The sequence below is a fragment of the Saccopteryx bilineata genome, chromosome 4, assembly GCF_036850765.1.
Source record: "Saccopteryx bilineata isolate mSacBil1 chromosome 4, mSacBil1_pri_phased_curated, whole genome shotgun sequence".
NCBI classification, from domain to species: domain Eukaryota; kingdom Metazoa; phylum Chordata; class Mammalia; order Chiroptera; family Emballonuridae; genus Saccopteryx; species Saccopteryx bilineata.
This window is the reverse complement of record NC_089493.1, coordinates 63,241,772-63,255,632: the sequence shown is the minus strand read 5'-3', so window position 1 is coordinate 63,255,632 and position 13,861 is coordinate 63,241,772. Positions and strand designations below refer to the sequence as shown.

General features: G+C 37.0%; 1 pseudogene; it reads right to left on the bottom strand.

The window, feature by feature from the left end:
• The window catches only part of LOC136335444 (phosphatidylinositol N-acetylglucosaminyltransferase subunit C-like), a 137,528-nt pseudogene extending 128,252 nt beyond the window's left edge, over positions 1-9,276 (bottom strand).
• Between the last annotated feature and the right edge of the window lie 4,585 nt (positions 9,277-13,861).

Here is a 13,861-nt window from a genome sequence, read left to right as displayed (position 1 = left end):
TGATCCTTTCTCTAAAATCAGTAAATAAAATCTTTAAACACACACTCCCAGTTTAATGTCAGCACTGGAAAGGAAAAAAAAAAAGACTTGTATAGGTGAACCAAAGTGTTATGTATGCATACCATCTAGTAAGTATACATACTTACACGTATAAGAAAATGAAGCCCTGGCCGGTTGGCTCAGCGGTAGAGCGTCGGCCTAGCGTGCGGAGGACCCGGGTTCGATTCCCGGCCAGGGCACACAGGAGAAGCGTCCATTTGCTTCTCCACCCCTCCGCCGCGCTTTCCTCTCTGTCTCTCTCTTCCCCTCCCGCAGCCAAGGCTCCATTGGAGCAAAGATGGCCCGGGCGCTTGGGATGGCTCTGTGGCCTCTGCCTCAGGCGCTAGAGTGGCTCTGGTCGCAATATGGCGACGCCCAGGATGGGCAGAGCATCGCCCCCTGGTGGGCAGAGCATCCCCCCTGGTGGGCGTGCAGGGTGGATCCCGGTCGGGCGCATGCGGGAGTCTGTCTGACCGTCTCTCCCTGTTTCCAGCTTCAGAAAAATGAATGAAAAAAAAAAAATGAAACAATGGAAAGAGGAAAATAAAAATGTTGAAGTGACTGAATGGTAGGCTTCAGAGCTAACGTGTGTGGCTGCATGCTGCATGGATTGTTCACTACAAAATTTCAGGGATAGCAGTGACTTTGACTACAAGGTGGATGACAGCCCCTGGAGTTGTGCATTAGGGCAGTCTTGGTGGACTTCCTTTTCTTTGGGACTTACACATTTTCTTATGGGATTTAAACATCCTGTAAAAAGGACTAAACTATAACAACAGCTTCAAATCATACATCTTAATCTCCTAACATGGTTGGAAGTAACTTGTTCCCTCACAACGGGGGAAAAGAAAGAAAAATAGAATGAGTAAGAGAGCCTGACAAGGTGGTGGTGCAGTGAGTGGATAGAGCATTGGACTGGAACACAGAGGACCCAGGTTCGAAACCCCGAGGTTGCTGGCTTGAGCGCGGGCTCATCTGGTTTAAGCACAGCTCACCAGCTTGAACCCGAGATCACTGGCTTGAGGAAGGGATTACTTGGTCTGCTGTAGCCCCTGATCAAGGCACATAGGAGAAAGCAATCAATGAACTAAGGTGCCTCAATGAAGAACTGATGCTTCTCATCTCTCTCCCTTCTTGTCTGTCTCTCCCTATCTCTCTGTCTCTCTTTCACACACAAAAAAGAGAATGAATAGGAGAAAGTATTTATATAGAGGTAATAATGATAAAAGAACAATAGCTATATTTTTTAAACATTTATTATGTGCCAAGTATGAGCCATAGTACTTCATACACATATGTCTTTTAATTCTCGCAACCATGGTAGGAGTCGGTACTATGATCCACATTTCATAGATAAGGGAATTGGGGCCTGATGATGTTAAATAACTAGTACAGCACCACACAACAAAAGATGTGAGATGGGCTAATTCACTTGTCTCCTTTGTAAAATTGTGACTATGAGTTGAAGGTCAATTGGAGGCTCCTTTCATTTAAATCACTATTTGTTCTTGCTAAAATAAATATTTTAAAGGAAAGCCAGTCCCTTAAGAAGATCCTCTGTCTCTAAACATAAAATTAGATTTAAAGATAAATTTGTTTGGAGAATCCTTTTCCAAGCTTTCACTTTGAGTCTACTTTTGACCTTGCAGCTTAGATGTGTCTCTTGAAGGCAGCGTACACGTGGGTTTTGCTTTTTGATCCAATCTCCTACTCTGTGCCTCTTTATTGGTGAGTTCAATCCATTTACATTTAGAGTAATTATTGGTGCTTGAGGATTTCCTATAGCTATTTTATGTTTTGTTTTCTGGTAGCTCTGTGTCTCCTTTGGTTTTCTCTTTTGTGTTTCTGTTAGTTGTTCCATACTTCTTTCCTTTGTTTCTTCTTTTTTAAGCTATGTTTCAGTAGAGGCTTTTCTATGGGTGGTTACCATTAGGTTATTAAGAGAAAACTGTTTTTATGTACAAGAGTCTTTTGTCTTATGAGTACATACTTCTGCACTCTAACTTCCTTAGCGACTGCAGATCTTTATCCTCTCCCCTTTTATGTTATTGGGTTTTTTGTTTGTTTGTTTTTATTGTGACCTTGCTGGAGCTTTTATTTGTAGTTTTCATTTTTTTTGTTCTTTGTATCTGGTCAAATAACCCCCTTGAGTATTTCCTGTAGTGGGAGTTTTCTGGTGATAAATTCCCTCGGCTTTTATATGTTTGCAAAAGTTTTTATTTCTCCTTCATATTTGAAGGATAACTCTGATAGATATAGTATTCTTGGTTGGTAATTCTTCTCTTCTCTTTCAGTACTTTGAATGTTTGAGTCTACTGCCTTCTGGCTTGTAGAGTTCTGCTGAGAAGTCTAATGGTAACCTAATGGGCCTTCCTTTATATGTTATGGTCTTCTTTTCCCTAGCTGACTTGAGTATTCTTTCTTTGTCATTGATTTTTGACAATTTTATTACAATGTGCCACGGAGAAGGTCTGTTTGGGTTGAAGTAATTTGGCGTTTTATGTGCTTCTTGGATTTGAGGCTCTAGCTCTTTCCATAGACTTGGGAAATTCTCATCAATTATTTGTTTGAATAGGCTCTTCATTTCCTTCTCCCTCTCTCTTCTTCTGATATACCCATTATTTTTATATTGCTCTTTCTGATGAAGTTAAAAAATTCTTGTAGAACTCTGTTTTTAAATTCATGAGTCTCTCTCCTCTTCTTTCTGTAGCATCTCTAGTTTCTTATATTTGATGTCACTGATTCCTTTATCTGGCTTGCTTTATTAGCTACACTTGCTACCTCAGTTCTCAATTCATGTATTGAGATCTTTATCTCTGTTTTTAAAGTTTCAATATTCTTGGTGAGGTGTTTGTTTTGTTCATTAATATATTCTCTGAGTTCATTAAGTTGTCTATCAATGTCTTCTCACATATCTTTGAATATTTTCGGAACTTTAATTTTGAATTCTCTATCATTTAACTCCAAAGTTTACATGTGATTGAGATGGCTTTCTGGGCCCTGGCCAGTTGGCTCAGTGATAAAATGTTGGCTTGGCATGTGGGCATCCTGGATTCAATTCCTGGTCAGAGCACACAGGCGAAGTGCCCATCTGCATCTCCACCTTTCCCCTCTTCCTTCTCTCTCTCTCTTCCCCTCCCTCTCTCTCTCTCTACCTTTCTCTCTTGATTGGCTTAATTGAGTTGGCCACAGGTGCTAAGGATGGCTCCCTGGCCTTTGCCTCAAGCATTCAAAATAGCTAAGTTACCAAGCAACGGAGCAGTGCCCCAGATGGGCAGAGCATTGCCCCCTGGGGGGCTTGCCTGGTGGATCCCAGTTGAGGTTCATGTGAGAAAATGTCTCTCTGCCTCTCCTGCTATCACTTAATTAAAAATAAAAAACAGATGCTTTCTGGAGATTTTTTATTTTCTTTCTGAATTACTTGTCTGTCTTCCATAGCCATGGTATTTGATTTCTTCTTCCTTAATGCCATTTAAGAATGGTATTATTAAGAACTCCAGAAAAGCAGGGGTAGCCACACTAAATCTAACAATGCTGACTTTAAGAAAACAAAGGTAACAAGAGACAAAGATGGACATTTTATAATTATAAAGAGGAAATTGTATCAAGAAGACACAACACTTCTTAATATATATGCACCAAATCAGGGAGCACCAAATATATAAAATATCTACTAACTGATCTAAAAATAGAAACAATCAAAAACACAATCATACTTGGAGATCTCAACACACTATTGATGGCTTTAGATAGATCATCCAAACAGAAAATAAATAAAGAAATATTGACTTTAAAAGACACACTAGACCAAAAGAACATGTTAATCATTTACAGGACATTTCATCCCAGAACATCAGATTATACATTCTTTTCAGTGTGCCTGAAAAATCCTCAAGAATAGATCATATGGTAGGCCACAAAACTAACATCAACAAATTCAGAAAGATTGTAATTATACCAAGCATATTTCTGATCATAAAACTTTAAAATTAGAATTTAACTGCAAAAAGAAAGTATAGAAACCCACAAAAATATGAAAAGTAAACAACATACTTCTAAAAAATGATGGGTCAAGAAGAAATAAAAGCACAGATCAAAAGATATATACAGACAAATGAAAATGACAACACAACATATCAAAATTTCTGGGATGCAGCAAAGGCAATAAGAAGAAAGTTTATATCATTACAAGCTTATATCAAGAAGCAAGAGAAATCCCAAGTAAACAAGCTAACATTACATCTTAAGGAACTAGAAAAAGAAGAATGAAGTCAACCCAAAGTTAGCAGAAGAAAGGAAATAGTAAAAATTAAAGCAGAACTAAATGAAATAGAGACCAAAATAATATAGAAAAAATTAATACAACAAAGACCTGGTTATCTAAAAAGGTAATAAAATTGACAAACCCTTGGCTACTAAGGAAAAAAGATAAAGGACTCATATAAACAAAATATAAAATAAAAGGGGAGAAATTACCCAAATATAGATAAACAAAAGATCATAGTAGAATACCATGAAAGGTTATATGCCACCAAATTCAACAAGTTAGAAGAAATGGATAAATTCCTAGAACTATATAATCTTCCTAGACTGAGACACAAAGAAATAGAAAATCTAAATAGACCCATACACAAGGAGGAAATAGAAACAACTATCAAAAACCTCCCAAAAATAAAAGTCTAGGACCATATGGCTATAATAGTGAATTTTAACAAACATTTAAAGACTGGGTTCCCATCCTACTCAAAGTCTTCCAAAAATTAGAAGAGGAAGTAACACTCTAACACATTTTATGAGGCTAACATAACCTTGATACCAAAACCTGGCAAGGACAACACAAAAAAAGAAAACTACAGACCAGTATCTATAATGAATACACATGCAAAAATCCTAAACAAAATACTAGCAAATCAAATACAACAACACATTAACAAAATAATACATCATGATCAAGTGGGATTCATTCCAGGAGCACAAGGATGATTCAACATACAAAAATTGATCAATGTAATACACCACATCAATAAAACAAAGAACAAAAATCATATGATCCTATCAATAGATGCAGAAAAATCATTCAATAAGATAAAGCATCCCTTTATGTTTAAAACACTCAATAAAATGGGAAAAGAAGGAAAGTATCTCAACATAATAAATGCCATATATGACAAATCATCAGCCAATATCATACTAAATGGTAAAAAAAAAAAATGAAGGCTTTTCCTCTAAAATCAGGAACAAGACATGGCTGCCCACTCTTTCCACTCCTATTCAAAATAGTTCTGAAAGTTTTAGCCAGAGCAATGAGGCAAGGAAAGGAAATTAAAGGCATTCATATTGAGAAAGAAAAAATAAAGATATGAGGTTTTGCAGATGACATATTCTGTATATAAAGACTCCACCAATAAACTATTAGAAACAAAAAGACCAATACAGTAAAGTTGCAGAATGCAGAATATCAAATGTCTATTGCTTTTCTATAAGCCAACCAAGAAACTTTCAAAAATTAACTCAAAACATAATTCCTCTTACAATTGCAACAACAACAACAAAAAATAGAATAAGATACCTGGGAATAAATTTAAGAAAGGATATGAAGGATCTATATACTAAAAACTACAAAGCATTATTGAAAGAAATTGAAAAGACACAATGAAATGGGAAAATATTTCATGCTCATGGATTGAAAGAATCAACATAGTTAGTTAAAGTGGCCATATTATCCAAAGGAATATACAAATTTAATGCAATCCCCATCAAAATCCCAATGTCATTTTTTAAAGAACTAGAACAAAAAATCACTAGGTTTGTATGGAACCACATGCAAAAGAACGAAACTTTACTACAGTTTCTTCCCCTGCACAAAAATTAATTCAGAATGTATCAAAGACCTAAATATAAGATCTGAAAGAATAAATTACATAGAAGAAAACATAGGCACTAAACTCATGGACCTTAGCCATAAAGAACAATTTATGAATTTGACCCCATAGGCAAGGGAAGTAAAGACAAAAGTAATGAAGGGAACTATATCAAACTAAAAAGCTCTACACAGCAAAAGAAACTGACAACAAAACAAATAGGCAGCCAACTAAATGGGAGATGATATTTGTAAACAACAGCTCCAATAAGGGGCTAATATCCAAACTATATAAAGAACTCACAAAGCTCAGCAACAAACCAGCAAAAAATCCAATTAAAAGTGGGGAGATGTCCTGAACAGATATTTCTCCCAAAAAGACATACAAATGCCCAACAGATATATGAAAAGATGCTCATCTTCACTTGCCATTATAGAAATGCAAATCAAAACTACAATGTCATACCACTTCACATCTGTTAGATTGGCTATTATTAACAAATCAGATAATAACAAGTGTTGTAGAGGCTATAGAGAAAAAAAACCCTCATTTACTGTTGGTGGGAATGCAAACTAGAACAACCATTGTGGAAGAAAATATAGTGGTTCCTCAGAAAATTAAAAATAAAACTACCATATGAGCCAGCAATTGCTGTACTGGGTTTCTACCCCCAAAACTCAAAAACATTGGTATCTAAAGATGCATTTACCCCCATGTTCATTGCAGCATTACTGAAAGTGGCCAAGATATGGAAACAACCAAAGTGTCCCTCAATAGAGGACTGGATAAAGAAGATATGGTACATGTATACAATGGAATACTACACAGCCATAAGAAATGATGACATATTGCCATTTATGATAACATGGATGGACCTTGAGAATATTATACTGAGTGAAATAAGTAAACCAGAAAAAACTAAGAACTGTATGATTTCAAACATAGCTGAGATATAAAACTGAGGCTTATAGACATAGATAAAAGTAAAGTGGTTACATGGGTGTGGGGAGGAGAAGGGAGTAAAGAGGGACAAATATATGGTGACAGAAAATGATTTGACTTTGGGTACTGGGTAGACAGTATAATTGACAGTTCAAATGCTATGGAAGTGCTTACCTGAAATCTAGGTACTCTTATTGATAAATATCCCCCTGTTAAATTCAACTTTCTAAATAAATTTTTTAAAAGTTAAGAAAATCTAATTCCAAACATAATTCTGATAAAATAATAATAACAGATCTTCAAAATTAGTCCCAAAATTGAAATACAAAATGCCTAGGGTTACATTTATAGTTATTACAAATGCAGATAAGATAAATTCTTTTATTGTAAAAGTTTCAAGAGTAGAGCTGTATAATTTGACATCTGTATACACTACGAAGTGATCAGCCCACAAGTCTAGTTGCTATCCGTCACCATGTAGTTGACCACCTTTGCCAATTTTGCTCACCTTCCAATCTGCTTTTCCTCTCTGGTAACCACTAATCTGAACTTTGTATATATGTTTGTTTTGGTTTTGTTTTGTTAGTCTGTTTTGTTTCTTTTATATTCTACATATGAGTGAAATTACACAGCATTTTTCTTTATGCATCTGACTTATTTTGGTCAGCATAATACCTTCAAGGTCCGTCCATGTGGTCGCAATACAAGCTTTTATTCTTTCTTTATGGCTCAGTAGAATTCCATATATACCTAACCTTCTTTATCTACTCATTTATCAGTGGACACTTCAGGTTGTTTCCATGTCTTGGCTATTGTGAATAATGCCACAGTGAACATAGGGGTACATATATCTTTTCAAATTAGTATTTTCTTATTCTTCAGATGGATACCTAGAAGTGGAATAGCATGATCATGTGGTAGTTTTAGTCTTAATTGTATTTGAGGAATCTCCATACTGTTTTCTATAGTGGCTGCACCAATTTACAATTCCAGTATATAAGGTCTCTCTTTCTCCACATCCTACTCCACAATTCCTATTTCTTGTCTTTTTGATAATAGTTACTCTAACAGGTGTGAGGTAATATCTCATTGTGGTTTTGATTTGTATTCCCTAATAATTAAGGATATTGAACACCTTTTTTTTTTTGGTTCATATATTTATTTATTTTTTAGGATTTTATTCATATTTTAGAGAGGAGAGTGGGGGGGGGGGGAGAATGGGGAAGGAGCAGGAAGCATCAACTCTCATATGTGCCTTGACCAGGTAAGCCTAGGGTTTTGAACCGGCAACCTCAGTGTTTCAGGTCGATGCTTTATCTACTGCGCCACCACAGGCCAGGCTGAACACTTTTTCATGTGCCTTCTGGCCATCTGTTTATCTTTGGAAAAATATTCATTTAGATTCTTGGCCCATTTTTCAATTAAGTCGTTTGTTTTTTTGTTGTTGTTGAGTTGTATGAGTTCTTTATATATTTTGAATATCAACCCCTCATCAACTATTTTTTCCCATTCTGTGGGTTGCCTTTTTGTTTTGTTGATGGTTTCTTTTGCTCTGCAGAAGTTTTTTAGTTTGATGTAATCACATTTATTTTTTTTTGTTTCTCTTGCCTTTGGAGTCAGATCAACAAAGACATCACTAAGGCTGATGTCAAAGAGCTTACTGTCATTTTTTTTCCTTTCTTTTTTATGACTTTATTCATTTTAGAGAGGAGAGAGAGAGAGAGAGAGAGAGAGAGAGAGAAGGGAGGAGCAGGAAGCATCAACTCCCATATGTGCCTTGACCAGGCAAGCCCAGGGTTTTGAACCTGCGACATCAGCATTCCAAGTCGACACTTTATCCACTGTGCCACCATAGGTCAGGCCTACAGTCTATTTTTTCTCCTGGGAATTTTATGGTTTCAGGTCTTATATTCAAGTCTATAAACAATTTTGAGTTAATTTTTCTGTATGGTGTAAGATAGTAGTCCTTTCATTATTTGCATGTGGCTGTTCAGTTTTCCCAACACCATTTATTGAAGAGTATGTCCTTTCTCCATTGTACATTCTTGAGTCCTTTATCCATATTTAATTGTCCACATTTGTGTGAAGTTACTTCTGGGCTATCAATTCTGTTTCATTGAGCTACATGTCTGTTTTTTGTGCCAATACCATACTGTTTTTGATTACTATAGCTTTGTAGCATAGTTTAAAATCAAGACACACAATACAGTGGTACCTTGAGATACGAGCAGACTAACATACAAATTTTTTAAGATATGAGCTGCAACTCGGTCCGTATTTTTGTTTGAGATCCAAGTGAAATTCCGAGATACAAGTCGTGATTAAGGAAGCTATCATTAGTTGACGCATTGGCGTACGGGTCCAGTATTGGCAGCACAACACCAGCATCTCGTTCTTTCTCATGTGTTACCTGCAGAATCAAGTCGAATCTCATGTGCTATACTCGTTCTTGCACCATTTTTGCATTTTTTACTAACTTTTTTGTGTGTGCTGTCATGTGAGTGTATAGAACAGTGGTGAGAAGAAGAGAATGATGTTGATAAAAGTAAAGCAAGAAATAATAGAAAAACATGAGCATGGTGTATGAGTGATTGAACTGGCAAGGCTGTACGACCGCAATACATCTACAATTTGTACCATCCTTAAACAAAAAGATGCCATCAAAAGTGCAAATCCAGCAAAAGGAAATACAATTCTGTGCCGATTAAGGACAAATATCCATGAAGAAATGGAGAAGTTTCTGCTGGTGTGTGTGAAAGAGAAAGAGCTGGCAGGAGATACAGTGATGGAGACTGTAATATGCGAAAAGGCACGTATTATTTACGGCGACTTGAGGAAGAAAGAACCATCAACCTCAAAAGAGGCAGCAGAAGATACTTTTAAGGCAAGTCACAACTGGTTTGAAAATTTCAAGAAGAGATCTGGCATCCACTTGGTGGTGAGGCATGGTGAAGCTGCATGTGCTGACATTAAGGCAGCTGAGGAGTACATCAAACGTTTTGTTGCGCTTATCTGAAAGGAAGGCTACATCTCCCAACAAGTGTTCAACTGTGACGAAACAGGATTGTTTTGGAAAAATATGCCCCAGAGGACTTTCATCACCACAGAGGAGAAGAAGTTGCCAGGCCATAAACCCATGAAGGACCATCTGACCCTTGCATTGTGTGCAAATGCTAGTGGTGACTGTAAAGTAAAGCCACTGCTAGTGTATCATTCCAAAAATCCTTGAGCCTTTAAGACTCACAAGATTCTTAAAGAAAAACTGCAGGTTATGTGGCATGCCAATGCTAGGGCATGGGTTACACGGCAGTTTTTTATTGAATGGGTAAATCTCATCTTTGGTCCTGCAGTGAAGAAATATCTTCAAGAAAATAAACTCCCGATGAAAGCATTACTAATCCTTGATAATGCTCCAGCCTGCCCACCTAGTCTTGAAGATGACATTCTCAATGAGTTAAAATTCATGAAAGTCCTCTACCTCCCACCCAACATGACTTCAATCTTGCAACCTATGGATCAGCAGATCATTTCCAACTTTACAAAGCTTTACACAAAACACTTGTTCCACTGCTGCTTTGAGTTAACTGAGAATACAATTCTAACCCTTCGAGAGTTTTGGAAAATCACTGTAACATCGTGATATGTTTACACATTATTGACTTGGCATGGCAAGAGGTTACAAGAAGAATCGTGAACTTGGCATGGAAAAAGTTATGGCCTGACATTGTTGCAGACAGGGACTTTAAAGGATTAGAATCAGAGACCGAGACCGAGGTAGAAGCGATGGAGGAGATTGTGTCTCTCGGAAAGTCGATGGGTCTGGAGGTAGAAGAGAGTGACATAAATGAGCTCATCAAGGAACATGAGGAGAAACTCTCAAATGAGGAGTTGAAGGAGCTACAGATAATGCAACATACAGAGCTTCTGCAAGAGATTAGTAGTGAGGAGGAGGTAGAGTCAGAGGAAGTGATTTCTACAAGTGAAGTTAAAGACAAGCTGGCAATGTGGGAGAAGCTTTCAAGTTCCATTGAAAAGAAACACCCAGAAAAAGTTTCAACTGGTCGTGCTTCAACACTTTTTAATGACACTTGTTTGTCACATTTTCATAACATTTTAAAAGGCAGACAAAAGCAAACCTCTTTGGATAGATTTTTATTCAAGAGTCCTGCAAGTAAAAGTGCCAAAAGTGCAGCCAAAAAGGCAAAAATAGGTGATTAAATGAAAAATACATAATGTTAAGCTTAGGTTAAGTTTAAAGTTACAAAAGTGCATTTTTTTACAATTAAGTTTTTGTGGTTTCATTTTAAGTAAAGAAAGTACAGTTTTAGTTTTGTTTAAAGTAAAGAAAATGCAGTTTTAGTTTCCATTTAGTGTTAAGAAAGTGCAGTTTTAGTTTACGTGTCTACAGTGCCTGCATCCCTTCCTCCCTCCCTCCTCCTCCGCCATTCACCTCCGTTAGCCACACTCGTCTGTCTCCAAGGTAAGAATAAAGTACTAAATAATACTTTTTTCTTTTATTTCATATATTTTGTTATGAATTGGTAAAGTATACATGTGTGTTTCTTAATTAAAAACATACCTTTTTTCATAATTTAGGATGGTTTGGGGATGTTTCACAGGGCTGGAATGGATTAAATCTATTTCAGTTCTTTTAAATGGGAGAAGTTTGTTTGATATACGAGTTGACTGACTTATGACCTTGGTTACAGAATTATTTAAACTCGTATCTCAAGGTACCAGTGTACTTCCAGCTTTGATCTTATTTTTCAAGATTGCTTTTGCTTTTGAAATATTTGTAGTTTCTTATAAATTTGAGAATTAGCCTGACCAGGCAGTGGCGCAGTGGATAGAGCATCGGACTGGGATGTGGAGGACCCAGGTTCGAGACCTCGAGGTCGCCAGCTTGAGCGTGGGCTCATCTGGTTTGAGCAAAAGCCCACCAGCTTGAACCCAAGATCGCTGGCTCCAGCAAGGGGTTACTCGGTCTGCTGAAGAGCCACGGTTAAGGCACATATAAGAAAGCAATCAATGAACAACTAAGGTGTTGCAGCACGCAATGAAAAACTAATGATTGATGTGTCTCATCTCTCTCCGTTCCTGTCTGTCTGTCCCTGTCTATCCTTCTCTCTGACTCACTCTCTGTCTCTGTAATAAATAAACAAATAAATAAATAAATAAGAGAATTATTTGTTCTAGTTCTATGAAGTATGATTACATTGAAATTTTGATAGGTATCAGATTCAATCTGTACATTGCTTTGATAGTATGGACATTTTAACAATATTAATTTTTCCAGTCTATGAGAATGAAATATCTTTCCATTTATTTTTATCAACTTCAATTTCTTTAATCAGTGTCTTTTAGTTTTCTTTCTTTCTTTTTTTTTTTTTTGTATTTTTCTGAAGCTGGAAACGGGGAGGCAGTCAGACATACTCCTGCATGCGCCCGACCGGGATCCACCCGGCATGCCCACCAGGGGCGATGCTCTGCCCATCCGGGAGGGGAAGAGAGAGATAGAGAGGAAGGAGAGGGGGAGGGGTGAAGAAGCAGATGGGTGCTTCTCCTGTGTGCCCTGGCCAGGAATCGAACCCGGGACTCCTGCACGCCAGGCCGACGCTCTACCACTGAGCCAACTGGCCAGGGCCTGTTCCTAAGTTTTATGTGTTGGGAAAATAATTTTTAATTGATCAGCTGGCACTTTGTGGAAACTTCTGACTTTTAGAATGAATAAATACAAATGTTAGGGGATGTGGAAACATCACAGAATCACTGATAGAAAAAAAGAAGCAGTAAATAAACATAGGAAAAAGCAGTCACAAGAACCTCCACAACTACAGGAAATGGGAGGTGGAGTGAGGTAAACTGTGAACACACAGCACAGAAGGCCTAAACTATTTCTAAAGTGAGTCATTAGCCTTTGTATATCTGATTCCTTGTTTCATAATTTCTGAATATTTGAATTTCTGCACATACAGCTTATTATATAAAATCATATTCATGTAGAAGTGACTTCAACTTCATATGAAATTTTAATCTGAAAAACCAACTTAATGAAATTAAGTTGCAACTTAATTTTCTCTGATAAGAAATTGCAACAATAATCTCTGTGTATTTGCTCCTATTGCCCATCCCAATAGTGCTGTGTTAAAATAAATTATCTGAGCAATGGAAGTATTTAGAGCTACAAAGGAAAGCGTTAAAGGTAAAGATAAAAGAGCACTTGTAACACAAGCAGTATTAAAGCTCTGGCCTGAAGACTGCTTGCAGTCTATTCTCCATCTTGTCAAAACAACCCATTTTCTGAGCATGTTCAAAACATGCAGGTCTTCATTTATACCTCAATGTCAGGAATTAAAGAAACAAAAATATTTTGAAAATAATGTGTGACATTGTCTTGTCCGATATCCAATCTAAAGGGGACAATGTGTCAAAGTCAAGAAACGTTACTTGGCTATGGTGAGTAAGATGCAGACATGTCCCCCCAGTCACCAGATGCAGGGAATGAATTTAAAATAGTTGGTCATTTGTCCCAAGATAAAGAATAATTGCTAAATATTTTATCCCAATTTGTCAGCTCTGCTCTAGTCCAGTGAATTCCATCAATCTGAGGCCAGCTGCACTGTTTATTCTCTCCAGAATAACAAGCTTAACCCACTAGGTTTATTTGTTTAAGTCATCTAGTGAATTCTTTTAAATAATGCCTTGTTTCTAGTACTGCTTGCACTTTGCATTCATGTAAACTTTTGCTATAGCTGCTTGAGAAGAAAAAAGAAGAGAAGAGAAAAGAAAAAAAGAAAAGAAAAGGTTTTTGTGTAACAGTAAGAGGAGAATACATTTTAAAACTTTCCTTTCTTTCTCCTAAAATTAACACCTTGCACATGAAATAATCATCAGGTGGCTCAGCAGGGACAGGCTTATGTTTTTATACCTGCCGCTGAGATGTTTGACATTTCAACTTGCTAAAGAACAAGATTCTTGAGGCCAGTGTGTGTGTGTGTGTGTGTGTGTGTGTGAGAGAG